General features: G+C 34.4%; 1 long non-coding RNA gene across 1 annotated transcript in view; it reads right to left on the minus strand.

Moving 5' to 3' along the window:
- LOC135117735 (uncharacterized) overlaps positions 1-20,411 on the minus strand; it is a 283,146-nt gene extending 262,735 nt beyond the window's left edge. Inside the window, exon 1 of the long non-coding RNA XR_010277095.1 lies at positions 20,059-20,411. This is a non-coding gene — a long non-coding RNA (uncharacterized LOC135117735). The remainder of the gene's footprint in view (positions 1-20,058) is intronic.
- Positions 20,412-23,145: the final 2,734 nt, after the last annotated feature.

Consider the following 23,145-nt stretch of genomic DNA (forward strand, 5'->3'; position numbering starts at 1 on the left):
TTTTAAAAATCTAATTGTTTCATTAATGCCTCAATTGGGGACACAGCCTCGTTCGAGTACACAGCTTTGTTAGAATCGTGACTTTGGTCAGTGACCAAGCTCCCTTACACCCAAGGGTTATTGTTTCACAGAGACCTTTTTCCTAAATAGTGTGGCACAGGTGTATAGCTCTATATTTTATTAGACACGGCAGATCGATTAGCTTGTCCTTGGTTGGTATTATTTCGCTAGATTCTGGGCAGACGGATAAAAGAAATAACCTTGGATTTTTCTTCTAAGAATATTAGCGCTTTAGCGAATAATTAATTTATCATCTTTTAATACTTAATGGGCTTAGAAAATGTTTTGAATTTTATCGGTATTATTCCACGCTGTGGCGCTAACATCATTATATAATCTATTTTTTTATAAGCGTTGCGTAACTACTTATTGAAACTTGAAAATTATATCTTCTCTAGAATTTTGTAAGTAAACAGTTTTTTTTTCTATTCACCAAATTACCTCTCCATATAATTGAATGATCCTAAAACAAAAACTACATAAGTGAAAACAAAAAACGTTAGAAATTTTATCCCAATTCGATAGCTGACAAAAAATCCGTGTCAGGATTTTGGTATTTCATCAACAAATAGCTAGATTGAATGGACTAGAATTGACATTTCATCAGCATTGCACTGTTGTGCCTATGATGGTATGACTGCAATTTAATCGAATTAACAGTAGCAATAGCCACGCGTGTTTGAATTTACGATTGAACGGTCCGGAATTCAATTCCAAACTCGCTGAGTTATTGCAAAATGTCCGTTTAGTTCGTGTCTAGTTTGCCATACTATAGTTTAATTTAAGCGTCATTTAATTATAGAAACTTAAAATTGATTGAAAAATCTCTTTCTTTTTTGGTTTTTGCGGCGTGGAGGCTACTAAAATGACGGGCTTGAAATTATACCAAGCCAATTTCACAATTGGTGCGGAAAATCAAATCAAGTACAAAAATGTGGGACGAAACTAGAATCAAATGAAAATTTATACATTAGTATTATTATTTTTGCGTGGGACGAATCTCATGGGCCGAATCTGGAACAAACCACAATATAACTGAAGTCCATTTTAAGCTTGATTAAATATACTGTTCTTAATTTAATTTTATTTTTCTAGGAAATTATTTACCGAAAAATACTTAGCCCGCTCGAGTTGCGAATTCCGAATTTCGTTGCCGTCGTTCACGCTCTCAATATTTTAGTCAGGCAAGCATAGCTTAAAAATATTTCGCAAGTATCATAATGATTTATTTTAAGATCTGAATTCTAAAGAAATACTTAATAAATAAAAGACATATCAGGCGCTCAAATAACATATCTTTGTGAAGTGTAATTGTTTATTGTTCTCCTATTTTCTTTTAATTGTATCCAGATTTTTTCCTATTTAGCCTTTTCTCTGCTGGAAAAAAGACAGGAAAATCAAACTCCCATGAGCGATACATTCCGACTCATAAAGAAAGATTGCCATATGAAAAAAAAAACATATACAGTGATACTCTTGTCCCAAAATCGAACCCTCATCTTGATAAAATGTAATATGCCATCTGTTACTATGATGAAGATATGGTTCAAAATATATATGTTTTATATATAGATACGATATAGCTTGTCTATCTGTATGTTGATCGAGGGATTGAGGAAATATACGCCTTATCTTCCTTGCTGTGTTTTGAGGATGTTTTTTGTCTTGTAAAATTATGACCTTGTGTTTATGATAAGATGGAAACTGTTTTGAATTATTATAATCAGAATGGTATAGTATACATATGTAGGCCTTACAAAATAATCACGTACACTAACAAACATAAACTAACCACTTACATAATGATGTATTCGAAAAAAGATTTTCACAACTTTACTATAAGAGATGAAAAAAATCATGAGCATCAAAAACTAAATATCCAGAGGATTTATTTAAGGAGTACAAAAATTAATATTTCACAAGCAGAATGTTAACCATATTCGAGAACTTTGGTTTATTATATTAAATCATTCTTAACTTCTCAACGCAACCAAAACAAATAACTAGTACACACACATTTCTCTTACCACTGAACCTAGAATTAGGTCTGTAGATAAATAATATTGAGTTGTGACCAATAGTATTGAAGCTATTTGGATGTGTTTGCTGTCTGGCTATTACGGTAATGCTACTATATTCCTTAGCGCTGTAATTTGGAACGGGACCTGAATATTTCAGTAGCGAGGCGAGATGTAGAGGCTGCGTTAGTCGTGAATTCTTCTTGTATTTTTTTTTGTTTCTTTGAAAGAAGGTGTAGTAGTACTTAGTTAACGATATAAGATTATTTTATATACTTGAAAAGTATTGATAGAGGATGTCATATTGACCAAAAACGAATTAGTCAATTATTTCTCCTATCGTTAATATATCATTGACAATGTCGCATAACTCGCAATGTTTTACTAAAAAAACTATAAAAAACATTTGTTTAAAATTCACCTATCCATTCACATAAAAACATACGTCTATACGAATAGACAAGTGATAGAATGCCCAGAACAGGTAAAGTTTTCACCCGAAAAAACAACATCAAAACTCAAACTATTCACCCTAACTTTTAAACCCTGTCATGTTTTCAAAGCAAAGCCGCCAATTTTCAAAATATTTTGATAACAACGATGACGTTTGATGTTACTGACTTTGCTCTGTTCCCGCGTGTTTTACACTGCTAGTTGCCTATTTGTTCTTGTTATTTAGATTTTGTTCCCGGCTGACTGACGGCTAGTGTGTAGCTGTCATAAATCTATCAGTGTTGTTACTGCACCAGTTTTGCGGTAGAATAGTTAATTTTTCTAATCTACTCTCTGTGTTGGAATTGATTTATGAAAATGGAAATTGTATTGATGTGGATTTTTTTAGGTTTATTTATTTTAATTGGATCTATGGTTAATCATCTATCCATAATCCTGTGGTAAGTCTGGTTGACAGTCTTTCGGACTTCTGATTACCGACGTAACGACCGCCCAAGATATTCAAATGATAGTCGGTATCCAAAAATTTTACGTGTCTTCCGAAACACGGAGGAGTTTGTCATGATGAGATGGTCACCCACCTATGTACCAATCGCAAAAGAAACCAATCGCGGAACACAAAGGGATTGTTTATTATAATATTTACTTTACATCTCATTAATTCGTTAGACTGTAAAAGCCTTTGATCAAAAACCTGTAAACCTAAATAAATAGTGCGACTAAAACAATATTATAATTAATATGTCTGGTATTGGTTGATATTATATATGTAATAAAAACCTACTACTTTCTCCTTCGGTTTCACTCGTTAATTTTGAACACAACATTTCGATACCCTAGAAGATATTTTTAAGAGACATTTTTATTTTATTAACTTATCAGCAAGAAGTGAAATTGATTCATCAATACAATTTATATTAACTTTAAATTAATAATAGACAAACATACATTTACAATATTATTAGTAATCCTATGATTTGATTTAGTATGTTAGCTAACGTCTTTGTAATAATATTACTAAAGGGAATACTAATCCGATTTTAGGCTTTAGATCTTTATTAAGAAGCCCCAATTTATTATTAAGGTATTAGAGAACATGTATTTTTAGATGGTTAAGGCGATGTTAGCAGAAATAAATACCTAGAACAAATTAATCAGTCGCTCTTGAATTAAGTCGGTATTAAGAGTATGGGAAGCTCTGATGTGTCGAGTTGAGGATGAAATGATGCACTGATAATGCCGATTAACAGTTTATGTTCGAATCTACATAAGCTTAATAAAAACCAATAAGTTTCTGTTTTCTTATTAACATAAAACAAAAAGAATATAAAAAAATGGTAAGTTCATACTTTTTTTTCATTTATGGTCCAAAGTAACCTCGTAAGTATTCTAGTTTAGATTTTACAGCAGTCCTTTTAACAAACACCTGGCAATTAATTCCATAATAATTCCCAAACACCATACATTACCCTCATACGTTACTCTAATTTCCTTTAAATGTATACCAGAGTGAACATTAAAACAATTAATTATTGCAATAACGACCGTAAGCTGCACTATCATTCATATTAAACATTGTTAATTATCTACCCAAACATAGTTTACGACAAATAATAATTACCAATAATATGTCTATTAGTATAATATTATTTGGTGATTATTAGATACAACAAATTGATCACGAACACATAAATGTGATAATTATTGGTTTGTTAATTAGCTTTAAAATTATGCCTGATGTTATTATGACATTATTTTAATGTTAATATTTGGGGTACATTTGGGAGCTTTAAATAAACTCCATTATAGCCGGATAACTGGTTAATAGTTTTTTGAGACATACATAGGTAATGTATGTATTCCACAAAGCCTCCATTATGTATTCTTTTATCAGATAGGTAAACATAGTAAGGAAACGAAAACATTTTATAGGATTTCACTATCTTGAGTTGGTCAAAGAAGAAGGAACGACTTTACAGTTACTGTGTAAATAACAGTTAAATTGTGTCAACCGACCGAAAGACTGAAGCGGCACTATTAGCGTTCAATTCAATATATGACCAGTGTACCACCGCGTTCCTGCGTGCCTAGAAAAGTCAGTTAAGCTTAGAGCCCTGTCTGCCACTTTTTATATCTTCAAAAGTCTATGACATAATCCAAAAGGGCTAGTGAAAAATAACTCACCTCTGCCTACAAACTCCTAAAAATATAACCACCAAAGAATTAATGATATCAACCGTATCGCATGTCTATGACGTACAAAAGGTTATCCACGAAACAGTGTACGGTTTAATTACTTATATAATGGATGTATGCCTAAATTACTGTTAGGGGAAGCTCTCATATAGCTATTTAGTTATTTTGATGCTGTAAATCTGAGCTCATGAACATACAATGTTATGGTCATAATAAATGTGATATATTGCTCTTTAGTAGTTGTTACTAGACTATTAAGCTTTTAATCAAAGTTAAACTGCTTCCAAAGTACTAAATCTTAGTCAAAAATCAAGATTGCCTAAATACCAATTCAAAAATATACAAAAAATGCTCCTAATGTACATAAAAACCAACCATACTTACTTTCGATTACCTCTAAAAATAACTTCAACCTTTCAGGCTTACACGTGTTAAGAGTTCATGCAGCTAATCACCCTACACTTTAGTCATATGATCTTATTATAGAATCTCTTTACATTATCGAGAAAAAGCAAGTTAAGATTAAAAAAAAAAAACATGTAGAAGATAGTCTACTGCTATGCAGGTAAGCTTTATCTACTTACAGACTATTTTAATTGCTTTACAACTAGGTAGGTCAGGCTATTTTCAGATAACATTACTAACTGCATAAATACTTAATAGACTGAATAACTTTTTCAGTCTTCTAACTTCAGGTTTCATGACCATCACCGTTGGCAACCTAGCAGGCTATTGCGTTATGTACCTAAAATGTAGGTTCATTCGCTAGAATTCTGTCAGTATTCCGACTTGTGAATTTCGCTTCCCGCTGTTAGCTGCTACAATTTTTTCAACGTAACTTATTATCCGAAATATACCCGTTTAAGACATAAATACTACTACTACATTGAGTACTTGAAACCCGGGTACTTGAAGTTGTTACCAACTTCATTGTTTAACAAGATTACTATGGCTGCATTAATACGCCGTTGTCATGGTAACGGTCATCGACAATAGTAACATAATGAGTTACGTTAATAGTAATGTACCTATGTGTAATTTAATCATTGATAGAGTATGAAGTAGGCACTGAATTGTGAAGTGAGTAATATTTGATGTTATTTGAGTATTCAGTGCTTGTAAACCAATTTGGTTAGTAATCATGTAAATAAATTACTCATTCATAAACTGAATTGTCAATGAAATATGTAAACGTCTTTTAGTAATCTATATGGTCTTTAGAGACATCAGAAATTGTTTCAGTAGAACGATTTGTCAAATAAGATTTATGAAAACGTATGAAGATTATAATAGGATATCATTTTTTAGATCATTGAAAAAGCATAGTTCAAAGTTATTGTTAGTTACGACAAATCGTACATTTTAAATTGAAATGTATTTTTGGCTGAAAAACTTTGAAATGGGTTATCGTATCAAACAGCAATTATTTCAGTCAGTTTCATCAGTTATTCCCAAAGAATGTCTAAACCTGTAAATGCCCAAAACCACCCTAAAATAACTAGATACACCTCCCAACATACTCAAATGCTACACGGACGTTATTAGTACCTACATACTAGAAGGTGCAAACATACTTACCTACTACACCTACACACTCAGTACTCGTCCTTTGTCCCGCCAGACGCTCATCTAGCGAGATGAAACGCTATGGTACGCTAGAGTCTTTGTAAGGTAAGGCGCACATTGTGCTACTGAATGGATAAGGAAGTTGCTTGTGTTTTCTATATGATTCTATGTCGTTTAAGATTTTGTGATTAATTTTGTGATTTTGGGCTGTAATGCACTTGGGTGATTTGGGCAGATATGACTCAAGTTAAAACTAAACATTGTAATGGAAGTACATAACTATATTCAAGTTTCTACAAAACATTAATATTTTCGAAAGAAGATCAATACCTTGTTTGTAATTAAATGCCACGTAAACAGGTATTAATGGTAAGAATATTATTTAGGTTTTTCACTACAGGTAAATTTTGGTACAGAAAAAAAGCCTTTAGCTCGGGATTTACGCAGAATTCGTGTTGAGTTGTATGTTCATCGACACTACGTTGCCACAAAAAAGTAGCACACCCTGCACCATACCTTAACTGTCTATCTTAACTGTCTGTTATGAATGAAGTTTCTTACCGTCCGTAGTAACTAACAGTGATGAGTTATAGCTGTTTAAGTAATAATGGTAGTCTGTAAATAAGCTTTGTAAGTGAGGTAGGGTTAACTCGGTGTCTTGTTTATAGGGGAACTGGTTAAACGTGGGTTACCTTGCACGTGGTTAGTGAAGCAATCAGTGGTGGTACGTGTATTAAGATCAGGAGTATTTTTAATGAAGTATTTCTTTAATTTAGCACCCTATAAGTGTCCTACATTTTCTCCAGGATACTATCTACCTCCATGCCAAACCTCTCCTTCTATTTGGCCGCTTAAGCGTGAAAGAGTAACAAACAAACTTATTTTTGCATTTATAGTAAAACTATGTGGTAAAAATTACATAATAACTTATATTTAGTTTAAAAAACCTCCCGATGCCTTTCTCTATCTGGGAATCGAACTCCCAGCCAAGTACCTACTGGTTCTTAGAATAACTCTCTCGTTTCGCTGTCGAGGCAGTCAATTTCTCCATATTATAATATATTTTAAAAATATAAAAGTGTCTCTTGTTTGTACGTAGGGGATAATCTTCAGAAAGAAAAGCTTATAGTATCCCTGAGGGACACTGTCTATGTTTAATGTTTATACGGCCAAAGACGGCTTAACTGTTATATTTTCTGACTTTGATGTAGAAACTGTTGTATTTCAAACAAGAATATAAAATTCTGTATACGATATTATATAGGTATATGAACAGTGTTATCAGATCAATCTTTTGAGAGCTTTTTTGAACTCAAATTAAATTAATATGTGAAAAATCAAGGATTTATAGGATGTGTATCAAGGATTTATAGTTACTAATTTGATAATCAGTTCACTTCAGCAAAACTCAAATTTTAGGAAAGAAATTAGTACAACATAAACAAAAATCAACTCGCAAAAAATTATACTTACTTATATATATTGTGTAGGTGCACACACATACTAAACCCGCAAACACACACAAATGTACATGTACCTACCCATATTTATAAAATACACCGCAGGCCAAATAAACCGGGTCCAGTTCTTCAAGCACTTTCCCGGGGTTACTTTGAAAATGTATTTGTCCCCCGGCGCGGTTAAATACTTGCAATACTTCATACTTTGCCAAGGATCATTTAGGCTTCGCTCGGCTTTTGTTCTTTTCACAAATAAAAAATAAAACCGTATGTATTTTGTTCCCTTTTTTTACACTGCTTTTTGTACCTGGAGTGTTGGCCTGTTTAGACGATAATCTCTTAAGAACTTCAGAATACAATGAGATATTATTATTGTGTACGAAATTATAATGTCGTTTTGGAGTGTGTTCCGACCCGAGGATGAATGTATTTAGATTTATTTTAACTGCCTCCTACAGCTCGTGGAGTGGAAATATGATAACATTATACATTACAATCGATTTTGTTTACATTACGGTGTCTCTCAGTACGCCATAATTTTATGAGTAGCAATAATTTCATATTCACTTCTGAAGGCATCAGACTATAAAGTACTAGGTAGTCATCTCTCAAAGAATAACTAATTTGATTCCTGACAGATACTTAACACTTTGGCATTGAAACACGGTGCCAATCTCCGAAACTCGGGCTTGTATTGACAAACGGCTCTCATTTGTTCACTTCTAAGAACATAAGTAGCAGTATTTATCACTTAGAAGCTGTTTTATTTTGACAAATACTCTCCGAACTGAATTCGTTTAAAACCATGTTCCTCAAGAGACGAACGTCAGATAGCAGAAGAATCATCCATTAATCTAAATATTTCGGGATTTTAATAAAGCTTATCTAAACAAAAACACAAACAAAGCGTTAAATTGAAGAAGAAAAAAGAACAAAACATTTGTACTACAATTTTCCATTGAGAACTTTGTTCAAAAGGTTCTTTTATTCAAAAAAATGTACCAAAAATGTTGTATAAAGAAATATGGGCAATAAAAGGCGGAGTATTGCAGGAAAAGGCCAAGAAAGAAAGAAAGTTTCAAGGCCTCCGAGTAATGAATACTGCCGCCAAAAAACAATATATGAGATAAAAGTTTCTGATACACTCCCCAACAAAAGATCTTGTTCAAATATATCACGGTAACGTTTATAAATATACCGACCCGCTGTACTTGTTATACCTACAAAATTTAGGCTCGTTCATATCACCGGTTTATTTATGGTTCTGGTGGTGGTCAAATGCTCACCCCCAAACACTCTTCACGTCAAAAAAGGTACACCGTACACAACCATACAGATTAGGTCCCCAACTCCATGCTTGCTCAAGATGGGCTGGTCCCCAGGCTGTACAATGTGCGTGGTCCATGTGTTTTCACGGTATCATTAATCGAGGAGTGTCTATTATTTTATGGCATGACAAAAAAATATACAACACGAGTTAAATACATAACAGTCTTTAACGTGGTCTTCAAAGACTCGATCTGCAAATCATCATCTCAGTTTACAAATTCCAACATAGCGAAAATTATAGACCAGGAAGACCACTAAATACAGACTAAGTTACAACACATAAAACGTGACTAACAACAGACATAGCTTAGCCACAGTTGATTCTTCCACCTCCAATTTAGGATCAGGTACTCTGAAATTCATAGTAATAGCGACCCAACCACCATCGTTCTCTCATAGTAAATTCATAACTTCCCTTTCAAGCCTCAGTTGGACAATAATTACTGCCTGATAAATGGTAATGGATTTATTTTATAACCCTATTAACACCCTCGGTAACGTTATTGAAGGATAAGATGGCAAGAAAAAACATGATCCCACCCAAAACAAAAATGTGAAAGACTGCCAAGTTCGATAATATGGAAATGCTTCGCCTATAAAATAAGTGAGATCTGAATTAGTACCAAGTTCCATAGTTACATATACCTCAGTTCAAAATAGTTACTTTTTAATGATGCTACTTGGCAAGTTTTCACACACCTTGTTATAAACCTACTAAACGCAATGAATCAAGTATTTAATTTTCTATTAAAACTTGCCAAGTAACATCATTAAAAAGTAACTATTTTGAACTGAGGTATATGTAACTATGGAACTTGGTACTAATTCAGATCTCACTTATTTTATAGGCGAAGCATTTCCATATTATCGAACTTGGCAGTCTTTCACATTTTTGTTTTGGGTGGGATTTCATTTATTTTTGTAAGGTTGTTTATTTTATTTTTTTCTTATGATGAAGTTAGTTAGAGAAATGTCTCATTTATACTACCTTTTAGATTTTTTAATATGGACTATGTTTCTTACAAAGAAATGAACTAGATTAACTAAATGGACTAGATTTACCAACTGACTGACATGACATGTTATCATATATTATGTTCGGGGATCAAAGTTACACATTCGTTATTTTCGAAAGTGATTCACACTTGGCCGTTTTCAGATTTTTACTTTACTTTGACTCAATACAAACCTTTGTACCATTCGAAGATATATTATATAAATATAGATAAATTTAGTTCGTTTTAGTTCCTTAGGGGTATAAATTTACACCGGGTAAAAAACACCTTCATTATTTTGAAACCGACTCACACTTGGCCATTTTCAGATTTTTCCCTTTACCTTGACATAAAGACCTACCTCCATGCCAAATTTCAAGTCAATACGACCATTGGAAGTGGTCTAGGTTTTTGATGAGTGAGTCAGTGAATCAGTCAGTCAGTGAGTGTATAGTAAAAATAGCGATTTTCTGACGTCAATATCTCAAGACCTACAATAGGTATATTAATGAAATTTTGTATTTTAGATAAGTGAGGGGGTCTCAACAGATACTAGAAATTTGATATGCGTAAATAAAATAGATTTTGAGTTACAGGGGGGTCGAATTTGGCCCGAAATGGTTCGTGTAATATAACCCACGGCCGGTGTGTCGCTTTTTTTGCTCGAACTTGGCGGACACACTGCCGTGTGTCTAGATATTATTATGGTTTCTGAAACAATAAAATCTGGAAGTACCATAAAGTTTGAGAAGCATTTAAAACTTAACCAATCGGTGGTATGTAGTTAAGTTTATGTTTAAAGCTACTGAATTTAATCTATGTTGTTGAAACGCTTAGTTCTCTGTCTATATTTGTAGTGGCGGACTGTTTTTTTAGCCAAGCAAATTAATCAGTATTTTATAGCGAACGCAAGTACCAAGTGCAAAAAATACGTACATAGATAAAGGCCCATCTTATTTCATAGAACGACATTAATTTCAAGCAATGTGCAAGATGCTCCTTCCAGTGACTATTATTCTAAGATAAGACTATGATTGATTCTCATTTTTAGGAGCAAGTCACTGGGGTAATCTAGGTTATTGGATACTGTAGGCGGCTAAGCTGCCTGAAATATAAGATAGAAAAATTTGAGCCTCTTACCAGAATCTATGGTGTCGCTGACTCATAAAAATTCGTACATTAGTCATTATTACTGGTCTCTATAGGCTTTTGTATGGAACGAGCAGACTAAAAAATGTATTGGCGTATTGGTAATACGTCAATGTTGTAAGGGAATATAAGGAAAGATTATTTAGAAAAGAGACAATCTCTAAGCTACTTATACATTAAGTAGTCATATGTTTAAATTGCTATAATAGTGGAAGAGATATTGCTTAGAATTATACTTCCTTTGCGATAAGATGTTATTCCTTCCTCCCCTAAAAAAAAAACAGACATAGAAATTTACTTCAACAGCTAAAAACCAAACATACTTCACTAAGATTTCCGCAACTAGACGTAAAGACGGTAGACACAGACCCTCTTACTTAAAGACGCAGTGACAAAACGCATCACCGCTGCACAAAACGAGTCACATTGCATATTTATCACTGCCGCTCACTGAATACTGCAGGTGCAGTCCAGACGTTGCCATGAATTACTCAACCACTTTGCTTTTGTACTGGCCACTTCGCAACGTTTTTAGTATTGGCTTTTAGAAGAGTGGCTCTTTGAGTTGGGGAGATTAAGGTTTTTTTAGGTGTTTGTTTGGTACTTTTATTTATGAAGGTAAGACTTAGCACCATTATAATGTGTTTATAGTTACCTATATCTAAGGATTAACCAATTCAAATTCTCTATAAAATAATTATTGAGGATTAACCGGGTCCAAAAGTCTGTCTATAATCTTCCCATCGTTTCAGTTACATTTTTGTTGCAAAAAAAAGAATTTCAATTTAACTAAATATCAGTCATACTTCAAAAAAATAATGAACTCCTATTGCAAGACGTAAAGACTAAATAAAACTAAGTTAACTAAGTTTTGAAACACTTTCAACACCCAACAATACATACTTTATGTCAAAATTGTTCGTCACTTCAGTACTACTGGGTAAAACTTGTAACTTTCCACAAGGCCCTTAACTTGAATAATAACACCTAGCTAACTTAGAGTCTAAATATTTTAACTTCACTTCAAATTATGAATGGGACTTGAGGAGGCTTTGTTTATTTTTTAAGACTTACTTGAGAAATCTTGGCTCAGTTTTATGGAATAAACTCGTAAAAGTTATGGGTTTTACTGCTGTAAGGACACTTTCATGGTTTACGTGTTATTTTGAATGAAAATTAAAATGAGTAGCACTGAATTTTTTAAATACAGCTGAAAGCTTCATTCACAACCATGTTACATGGGAATACTAACTTATTTTCACCATGATTCATGGTTGTGTTTCAATGTGAAGTTTTAATTTTTTTTTCAAAGTTCTAGTCTCTGATATGTCGAATATAAAAAAATGTGCCTCTTACACTAAAACTTTAATAACCAGCCGTAATTGGCGACGTGCTAAACATTTTCAAGAAACCCTTTTCAGTGACTATTAAAAGTACAATCCTTCACAAAAGTGTTGATTGGAACAACTAACTTTCAGGATTAAATTCAACTCTGATTATTCCTGTTTCCCGACAGTTCGTGGTTGCTGAAAATTTGAATGTTATGCGGTGCATTCATTAAAGTTTTACGGGATATATTTTTTTGAATAAATCTGTTGTCACGTAGCTTGCCTAGTGGTATATTAAAATATTTTGCGTTCAACTAACCTGTTTCAGTTTATTAGTAGGTATATTTAATGTAAGCCAAGGGTAATTGAGTAATATTTCATTCAGTGTTACGTTATACTGTTTTTCAGCAGACACCTGTGAACACAGTAGTCGACATTTGAGCAAAGAAAACAGACAGAATGGATGGAAAAAAATAACACATCCTCAATGTGAAACTCAATCAAAACACCCATAAACTGGCTAATTCGCCACGAACCTAAAACCACATAAATTTAACCGACACTCAAGGAAAAAGAGACACACAACATATAGCGGGAGACATTTTTCTTGCCGACGTTACCATAATAGCGGACATTTACGAGAATCCTCTGGATTTCTTTTTTGTTACTTTTGCGGCTGGGAGCCTTTCCCAGTCACGGTTTAGACCGGTATTACTGCGTTACCGGTATTACCGTTACTGGTATTACCGTTACCGGTATTACTGCGTTACGGCATGCAATACGATCGCTTAATTCCACTAAGGAATGAGAATGTAAGATGCTGTAATTTTACGGGAAAGGAATTTATATTGTGTTGTTGGCTGAGAATTGCTGAGTCAGAATTAAATTGTCGGAATCAATTAGCTGGAATATTTTTTTGATGATTTTCTTACAAACTTAATTAATTTATTATCACTTAAGTCTCTTATAGGAAAGGTACTATGTTATCGACTATATAATCGGTTACCATCATGCAAGATCAGAGAACATAACAATGAGTGGTGCATTTAGATAGTAAAGCAGTAAATAAGACCAGTAATAATAAGAAAACTATTGAACATAATTAAAAAACACATTCTAAAAAATATTCACCCACACATACTAAGCCTATAAAACATTTTACACCTACGAGGCTGACGGCAAAATAAGGCCGTTTCTCACACATAAGTTAAACATTGTTACTCCATACCCGCTGCGGGCGCGAGTAAATGCCGCCATTCCCAACAATGAGTACCCACCTTTATATTAACCTCGTTTGCAGTAATGACGTTGAATTTATTATTGTTAGGCCCGGTGTACACGGCTGAGCGGAATATTGAGTCGCTTTGAGTTAGTTAAGCAATTTTACGATGTGTGCTCTCGGTTTTAGATCATTTTATGAAAATATAATGGTGATTTGAATAATAAATTGGTTGCATATTTTGATGAGTGCTATATAAAAGTAAATAAAACTGAACTACCTAAGTTTTTTTGATCGTAATATTACGCCCCTTTTACCCACGTAGGAATAAACCATTGCTCTAGCTAATTTCGAGCTAAGTTTTCTTTTAGGAGATTCCTTTTGCCATTGGTCAGAAATAAGTTTTAAAACTGCTCATGTAAAGTTAAACAACTAAAAAGTTTCTATATCATTGAACATTCTTACAACTTCTAAAGATCTAATTCTACCCAGCTTTCCTCTGTCTAGACAAAAATCCGTGTTCAGAGCAAAAGTGAGTGCATTGAAAGTAGGTATGTAACATACATTCTACTTTCGGGAATGGGTGTAACAACGTTGGAAGATCGACGTTTTCGTTCCCGTAATCCCAGTGTGCAAGTTACTTTAGACGACTCTCAGACTATCACGTGTCAGACTATTATATTATGCAATTTTTTGACTTTATAGGTATTTAAAATTCCTAAGTATTTGTGTCATTAAATTCTACGTATAGGTAAATAAATTGATATGGACCTTTATGGGACAAAAACTGACGCAACGGCTAAAGGAGACAGGATAAAATAAGTTCATAATAGTTACTAGTGTTTTATCTCATAAGTGTAACGGTACAATATTATCTGAGCTTATCGAAGCGTGACAGGTGTTAGTGTGAGACCCGCCCGATGGTCTGGATAGAATATGACGTTTTCTGAAGCGTGATTGCAACTGATAGTTTTAGATGTTGCGACGTGATAAAACCTTGTATTTCACAAAATGATTTTTACCTATAAGGATGACCTATAAGGATATTAGGTATCATTATGTGGATTACTGTATACCTAATGTATAAAGAGGAATGGTTTGTTTGTTTGTTTCTTTGAACCGAATAGGCTCCAAAACCACTGAACCAATTTGGATAATTTCTTCACTGTTAGGAAGCTATGCTATCTGCGCTGGACATGAGCTATGTTTCATCTGGGTATGGGAAAAAGTTTCCCCAGGACGCGGGTGAAAACGCGTGAAACAGCTTGTAATTTATAAAGTGAAAACTCTATAGATAGATAGTACCGAAGTTTATATCCATCTCGTCTATTTTCAGCGTATTTACGCATGTCACGCATTGAATTAACTTACGCACATGAGTTACAGCTTGATTACGTGTTTCATGTATTTTGTCACGCTATAATAATTCCGATATTACGTGATATAATATTATATTGAAGGTAGCATGCAATTCAAAGAACGACAATACACTACATCGCATACGTTACGTTGCACGCTGTATTTACGGCGCTTTGTACACGAAGGAACTTTAGTTGTGGCTACAATTAACTTTTTGAAAGTTAATAGTTATTAAACAAACATACACACGTACATAGAAAAACTTTATTGCTGGGCACAGGGAGAAATCAAGACCAGTATCTAGGTGTGAGCAGTCTAATTGAAATATGTGTAAACAGCTAGTTGCCAGTTGTTGCAATAGTTGCTCTATGTGCTAGACGCCTGCATGTCACGATCTCCTACTTCCACCGTGTCACGTTACCCCTCATATTACACCAATACCGAGTTCTTTTATATCACCAATCTATTATAAATTCCTCTAGAGCGTGACAATATACCGCACTACGTCACAACACGTCGGTAACTCGAGCCGAGCGGGACACGTTTACAGTTTAATTGGACTGTGTCACGCGTCACTCACTAACGTCTGTATTATATTCTTCGAGCTAATTTTCACAGTTCAAAGTCCGCGAAAATATAGCCGTTACAATAAAAAGGCCGAACATTTTCATACACGTGTAATTTTAACACGTTTTTAGGGTTCCTCGTTTCGTAAAAATACAGGGAAAATGTACGGGACACGTAGTAAACAGAGTTATGCAAAGCGGACGTTTTACTGTCACGTTAATGAAGAGAACACTGTTTTTTACTAATGTACCAAAAATTGTCGCGTCAGGTAAATTATTTTGTGAATGTGAGCTACATTTTTTACCACGTGAGGTAACTAAAATCATATTTCAACTTTGTTGTTGCGTCAGTTAAAAGTTTATAGTGGGATTACTTTTTGAAGCAAACATAGACCAGATTCTGCACACAAATCCAAGCCTATTTCAATACAAAAACTAAGATTTTGGTGACCAAAAACGCACGCTAAACATATCGTATCGCAATAGTTTTACAAGTTTTCAAGTCTCAGTGAAAACAAATGCTTTTAAAGCTTTATTTTGAAAACGCTTGAGTTTGAAGAGTGCGCTCGGAACGAATATCAAAGAGGATTCTATGTCAAAAATGAAACTTCAGGGTGCTCAAATTCCGTGGGGCGTTCATGAGGGCCCACGAGTTACGTTTTTGTATGGATTCGAAACCGGAGTCAAAGTACTTCGTGATTTACTTCGAGAATAAAAGCATGTTTGGTTTACCTCAGAAAAAACAACTGCGAGTTCAAACAAAGTCTTCAGCTTTATAATATTCTAGTATACTGTTTGAACTCAAAATTCTGAGAAATAATTTGTTAAACACGAAAAAATCCCTCTTTGAGCGGTTAATACTATATAGAAGTACATTTCTTTCATAGTACTTTGCATTTCACCTAATCGCAATTATTACCAACTTGTAAGAAAGAGCAATAGAGCCGAATGTTATTATGGTACATTCTTATGCAATAGACCGCCTGTTCAATTGGCTGTTACTCTCATCATAAACAGAATAAAACCTTTACAAAATAAATGAGTAGGTAATTCAAACAAACATAAAGACCATTTCTCAATGAAAATCAACGACTTTCAAATGAATAACATTTGATTGAATTTAAAATTTGACTAAGTAATGGCTTTTAATCAAATAAACTTCGCTTTTATTGATTTATTTGATAAACCGTTTAAAGTTTTTAATCCCCATTAACAATATTTTGAGTGATTTGTCCAATCAACTGTGGTGTTTTCGAATTATTTGTTTATTTACAAATAAGTAAATAACTGTGATTAAGCTGCATTAACATGTATTAACTTTGTTTAATTTATGGGTGAATTATTCTATTAGGTTTAATGGCACATAGACTTTCCATATTTTACAACATAGTACCAAATTCATAGTATCAAAATTCTATGAGCAGCTTTTTTCTATTGAAATAAATAAAGTTTAAATGAACTAACGGCGACTTAGACGCAGAATTTGATTAATTCTTCACTAGTATTCAAGAGGTTCTGCTAGTATCGAGTACCAACTCGAGAAACTTGTGAAGCAATCGAGTACTCGTCTTCAACTCCAATCGGGTGCACCTCTACAAATTTATCGATTCAAAATCTGTCAGGACAACAAACTCGATCCTAACTGAATTTAAATTGCGGTACAGTCTAACAAACAGTGGTTAAAGTTTTCCCCAAATTCATTTGCATGTTAATCTATTCGAATAAAAATTGATTGTAGCAAGTAGGCGAAACCGGCTTTTTAGGGTTCCGTAGCCAAAATGGCAAAAACGGAACCCTTATAGTTTCGTCATGTCCGTCTGTCCGTCTGTCCGTCTGTCCGTCTGTCACAGCCGATTTACTCGGAAACTATAAGTACTACAGTGATGAAATTTGATGGGAATATGTGTTGTATGAACCGCTACAAAAATATGACACTAAATAGTAAAAAAAAGAATTGGGGGTGGGGCCCCCCATACATGTAACTGAGGGATGAAATTTTTTTTTTCGATGTACATACCCGTGTGGGGTATCAATGGAAAGGTTTTTTAAAATGATATAAAGTTTTCTAAAAAACATTTTTCTTAAAGTGAACGGTTTTTGAGATATCAGCTCTCAAAGTCGTAAAAAGTATGTCCCCCCCCCTCTATTTTTATAACTACGGGGTATAAAATTCTAAAAAAAATAGAGGTGATGCATGCTAATTAACTCTTTCAACGATTTTTGGTTTGATCAAAGTATCTCTAATAGTTTTTGAGATAGGTTGATTTAACTGTAATTTACGGAACCCTTCGTGCACGAGTCCGACTCGCACTTGGCCGGTTTTTACTAACATGGCCTGGTTAGTTTCAAATTACAAAACCTGTAACTAAAATTTTATTTTAGAACTGTTGAACATTTTCTACTCTATTAGATTAACTTGGGGTCAATTTATACTAATATTATAAAGCTGAAGAGTTTGTTTGTTTGTTTGAACGCGCTAATCTCAGGAACTACTGGTCCGATTTGAACAATTCTTTCGGTGTTAGATAGCCCATTTATCAAGGAAGCTTTTTATCCGGGTTCGTGCAGAGGTTCCCGCGGGATGCGGGTGAAACCGCTGGCAGAAACTAGTAACTTATATTTTACTACCCTTATCATTAGAAGATCGACAAAATACAAACCAAACTCAGCACCCAAATCTTTAAACAACTTATGCCCGTTTTCACCAACAACCTCTTACCGTTTCCCTATCTAAATGCTACTTTTAGTAAGGACTCCTCCCAATTTGACATCTACCTAAATTCATTTTCACCACACTTGTACATGGATCCCTTAAGTAAGTGACAGATTACTAGTTCTACAAACGATAATGCAAAGTCGATATTTTATCGATAAAATGATTTTTCTGTACTTCTTAAGAAATAAACGTCTATCGAGTATATATTACTAAAGCCTGTGAGTTTTTTTCTTGTGATGTTATTTTAATTTAACTTAAACTACATTACGCTATGTTTTATGCAATAAAACAGTAAAGAGGTTTTCTATAGGTGAATTTTTACCTATGTCATTCGCGCGTTTGTCAAATTGACTTATGTGTATGTGTACATAGAGTGAGGTTAATTTTGGGTTTATTATTGTTGAATAGATAAGTTTATTTTGGCAGAGAAGAGAAAACGAGGATAAACCTTTCTTACAGAAGAAAAAGACAAGTTAGTGAAATTGCTGACGTCTCATAGAGACACAATATTAAACAGAAAACGGATGGGACCACGAACGAAGCCAAAAACAAAGCTTGGATCCAGTCACAAATCGTTTTAATGCGACAGGAACCCTTTACAGGTAAATGTGAATAATATCTGTGTATAATAATATAGTGTATTAAGATATTGCCGTACAACTGTGTTCCTTGTTTTACTGTCGGCTTCATTGTATTTTTGTTCTCCATGAGTTGATGGATTTAAGTATGGGGTTAAAATTATATATTTATTTAGTTTCAGGTGGTGCGAGAAATTGGAAAGACGTGTAAAAACATGCTGCGCCCAGCCCCCCTCAAATTAAATTGGTGCAGGAGGATGATGATAATGTTTTTTACATCATATGAGGACTAATATTAAAATATTTGTTTACTATCTTTGTTTTAATTTACATAATTTATTATGTTCAATGTTAGCCTACTTCTTACCTCCAGAGGGTATCCCCTATCACCTAGGAGATAGGCTCCTCCATATTCACCATTTTCGAATCATTGGTATCTACTGCAGTTTTGGTATTTAAGGCCTAATCAAACCTGAGCGATATTCGCTGCCGCTGTGGGTAGATACCGCGCCGGTTTCGCTCAGGTATTTAGTATCAAGTATAGTTACCGGCACGGATATTGAGCTCTCGGCGGAAGAGTGGGGATCGCTTTGCGCACTATACGCAAGGCAATAAACCAATAAATGGCTTCTGCGCAGGTGAAGGTCAGGGCTCAATATCCGTGCCGATAACTACACCGCGGCTAGAGCGACCTGAGCGATATCCACTGCCGCTGTGGGTAGAAGTACATACCGCGGCAGCAGCGGCATGCATCCCGAACATCAACAGTAATATTAACGCATACCCACAGGGTTTTCTCTGCCGTAGACGGTAGCGAATACCGCTTAGGTCTGAATAGGCCTATAGTTGTCCCGGCCACCGCGAAACTACATCAGTGATTACCAGATTTGCATCTGTTATGGTCTGTATATTTATGGACATGCAGGACTTCCTATTTTTGAATAACTCAGCGACATCACGACCTAGCAAGTGCATTCATAGCAAGTGATAACCTATAATCTTATAAAAAAGTCATGATCATCATACTTATTTCTCAGACATCTGCTCTTTCACGTAAGATAGGTACGTGGTCTTCTAATGATTATTATTTTACATATCCACAACCTCCACAGCTTCTAAACTTTCTAAAAGTTTACGTTTCATTTTTTTTTTGCTTTTTAAACATGGTATTTTTGGTGTTACATAACATATAAAGGTACATTTCACTATCCATCGCCAGAAACGGTTCAAAATATGTTTGTATTCTGTAATGATAATGATAGGGGTTGTTTAAGCAGGCATCAATCGGGCTCCCAAGTTTAAGTGAAATTTTTAGGTTAAAATTGACACCTAGGCTTTGGTGAAAATGAAATTCTTATTAAGTGTTCCGTAAATGCTCCCTAAATTTAGGTATTCGTTGGTGAAAACGGGCATTAGAGTATCAAAAAAAAAACCCAAAGAAATATATAGCAAGCTTATTTTCAGAATCTCAGAGCTAGGTATTATACACACGTACTGTGACGGCTGACATGCACGGATGCATTACATACACAAATCGTATGCACAAACATCCGGAGTTAGACGACGGCTTTTGAGTACGGGCTTAACAAAAATATGGCTGTTCAAAAATACGAATATTTTAAATCAAATTCAATTGAGAATTTGCTGATGATTGTCGGTTTGTAAAGGGGTGATTTAGAATTTATTCTTTATCTTGGGTGAATAAATTATTTTGATTGTATCAATGACACGATATTTTTTTACTATAATCTGATGACCCAATTAAAATTATTAATGTAATGATGAGGGATCAGAAAAATCATTTAAAATACAATCGAATTAACACATTTTCTTCAGAACGTTCAAAAAGTATGAAAGTATGACATCTGTTCATCACAAAACCTGCCAACAATAAATTGAAAAGAACACAAACTTCCTGAAAAACAGACTACACCAACAAAGGCAGGCTCAACAGAGCCAAATTGGAGCATTTCTCAAACGAAACCAAATTAGGCCTGACTTTCAGTCACTAACAATTTCCAAGCTCACTCACTCAAAGACTACAAGAGGAATCTAAAACAATCAGCTCTATCCTTCTAGCAATTACACAGAATGGCCGAGGTCTGAAACAAGGCTGTGATTTCACATTTATATCGACCACACAATTAAGATTAGATACTGAACCCTTTACGTCTATTATGGCCCATTTGGCCCACCTTCCACGATAAATTGTAGCCAATTAAGATTGTACGAAGAGAATGTTCTGGCACAGAATAAAGGTGAACAGTTGGGAAGGTATCAACTAACGTTCGTAAAAATGTCACTCACACACGCATGTGCATCGACGAGCTTTTACCGGCGCTATCGGTGCTGTCAGTACTGAGGGTCGTGCATCGAGCACATGCGTGTGTGAGTGACATTGTTACGAACATTGGTATGTAGTAGCTTCACAACTGTTTACAAGAGAATATTTAAACTGTGGTTCTAGATTCGTAGTCTCGTTGCATTGTAGACGCCCGATTGAAATTGATTTTGTTTTGGAATTCTGTTAAACTGAGCTGTGGCGTGGCTGCGGCGATGCTTTGTTGCTCTTGTTTTTAATGTAAAATGTGTTTGTACGATTTTGGGTAAGTTTGGCAGTTTGAATTTAGTTGGGTTTGGAGGTCGATGTGCAAAACAAGAATTTTCTAGCTCGGTTTTTTATACTTTATTTTAGTGGCAACTGGATTTATTTGTGTTTGAAAACAAATATTTAAAATTTTTGGGTAAAATACAATTAGAACTTTCATACCATTTTCTCTACGCACAGAATTTACACTCTATATAACCGTAACCTACCATTATTTTTTCTGCTAAATCTTCACCTATAAATAAAACATTACCCACTCAAAAACATCACAAATTTCCTTAAAAACCATCTCTAAAATACTTCAAATTATTATCAAGGGAAAACCTCATAATTTCCATGTAACAGAGCACTTGTGAAGACAACAGCGCCATCTGTGTGACGTCACAAATATGATAAACCGGTATTAGCAATGCAGATGGCGGGATTGTCCGTAAAAAACAAAGCACAAATTATGCAATTATAGCGTCGACCAGATGGCCGTATTTAAATCACTCCCCAGATTTGCTTTTATTTATATTAATGATGTAAACAACTTGTATTCGCAAACTGTTACGCTGAAGTCCACTGTTTTGCATACTTTTGGGTGTTTTTTAAATTGAGGGAAGTTTATTTATTGTTATTGCGGATAAGTTGATCTTGGAGTCTAAAGTTAGGTAGGTAGGTATACTATGACTTCTTACAATGTTTTGAATGATTCTGCATAATATTTGCATACGAATTATAACCTAAGTAAATGTAGGGAGGTAATTGTTATTAACTGGAAGGTGTTATAGCCTTTTTTACCTTCCCACTGCTGTGCATAGGACTCCTCTCACACGGAGAAGGATTGAGCGTTGATCACCACGCTTGCTCAATGCGGGTTGGTGATAACAAACTTTGTAGTCCAGGTTCCTTCGAGATGTTTTTCATTCAACTTTTTAATCAGCCATTAACTGAATAAATTCCTGGATAAATTCGTGCAATTGCAATTTGCTACAAAAATGCATCTTTTTTTTAACAAGGCCTCAGTATTCCAATATTATAGTAAAGATCAAATCTCTAGGATCCATTTGGATCTATTTGATTGCCTTAACCTAATTTTAACTATCTCTCTGTACCACGGACCTTAGAGAGTAATTTCCAACTAAATAGTAGGTATTTGGTCGTTCTTAGTAATGGATTTAGCAACCGATCATTTAAGTATACTATCATTACATTGCTACTGTAGTTAATGTAAATAATTATGACAAATTAACGGTGTTATAACATAATGGATAAACGAATAAGTCGTTGGATGTTTAAAACTTTTATATCACCTTTTCTAAGCCAGTAATCGCTGCATTTAACTGGATTGAGGAGATCAGATAGGCAGTCGCACCATGTAAAACACTGGTACTTAGCTGCATCCATTTAGACTGGATGCCGGCCCCAATATAATTGAAAAAGGTTAGGTAGATGATTCGCATTGGTTAGCTGTCTATGAGTATTTTTTTTGTCCAGTCAAAATTTTACAAAACGCAGTTGCTGTTGTATCTGTGTTCTTCCATATAAAATACATCACAGTGT

This window comes from Helicoverpa armigera, chromosome 13 (genome assembly GCF_030705265.1).
Source record: "Helicoverpa armigera isolate CAAS_96S chromosome 13, ASM3070526v1, whole genome shotgun sequence".
In the NCBI taxonomy this organism is placed as follows: Eukaryota; Metazoa; Arthropoda; class Insecta; order Lepidoptera; family Noctuidae; genus Helicoverpa; species Helicoverpa armigera.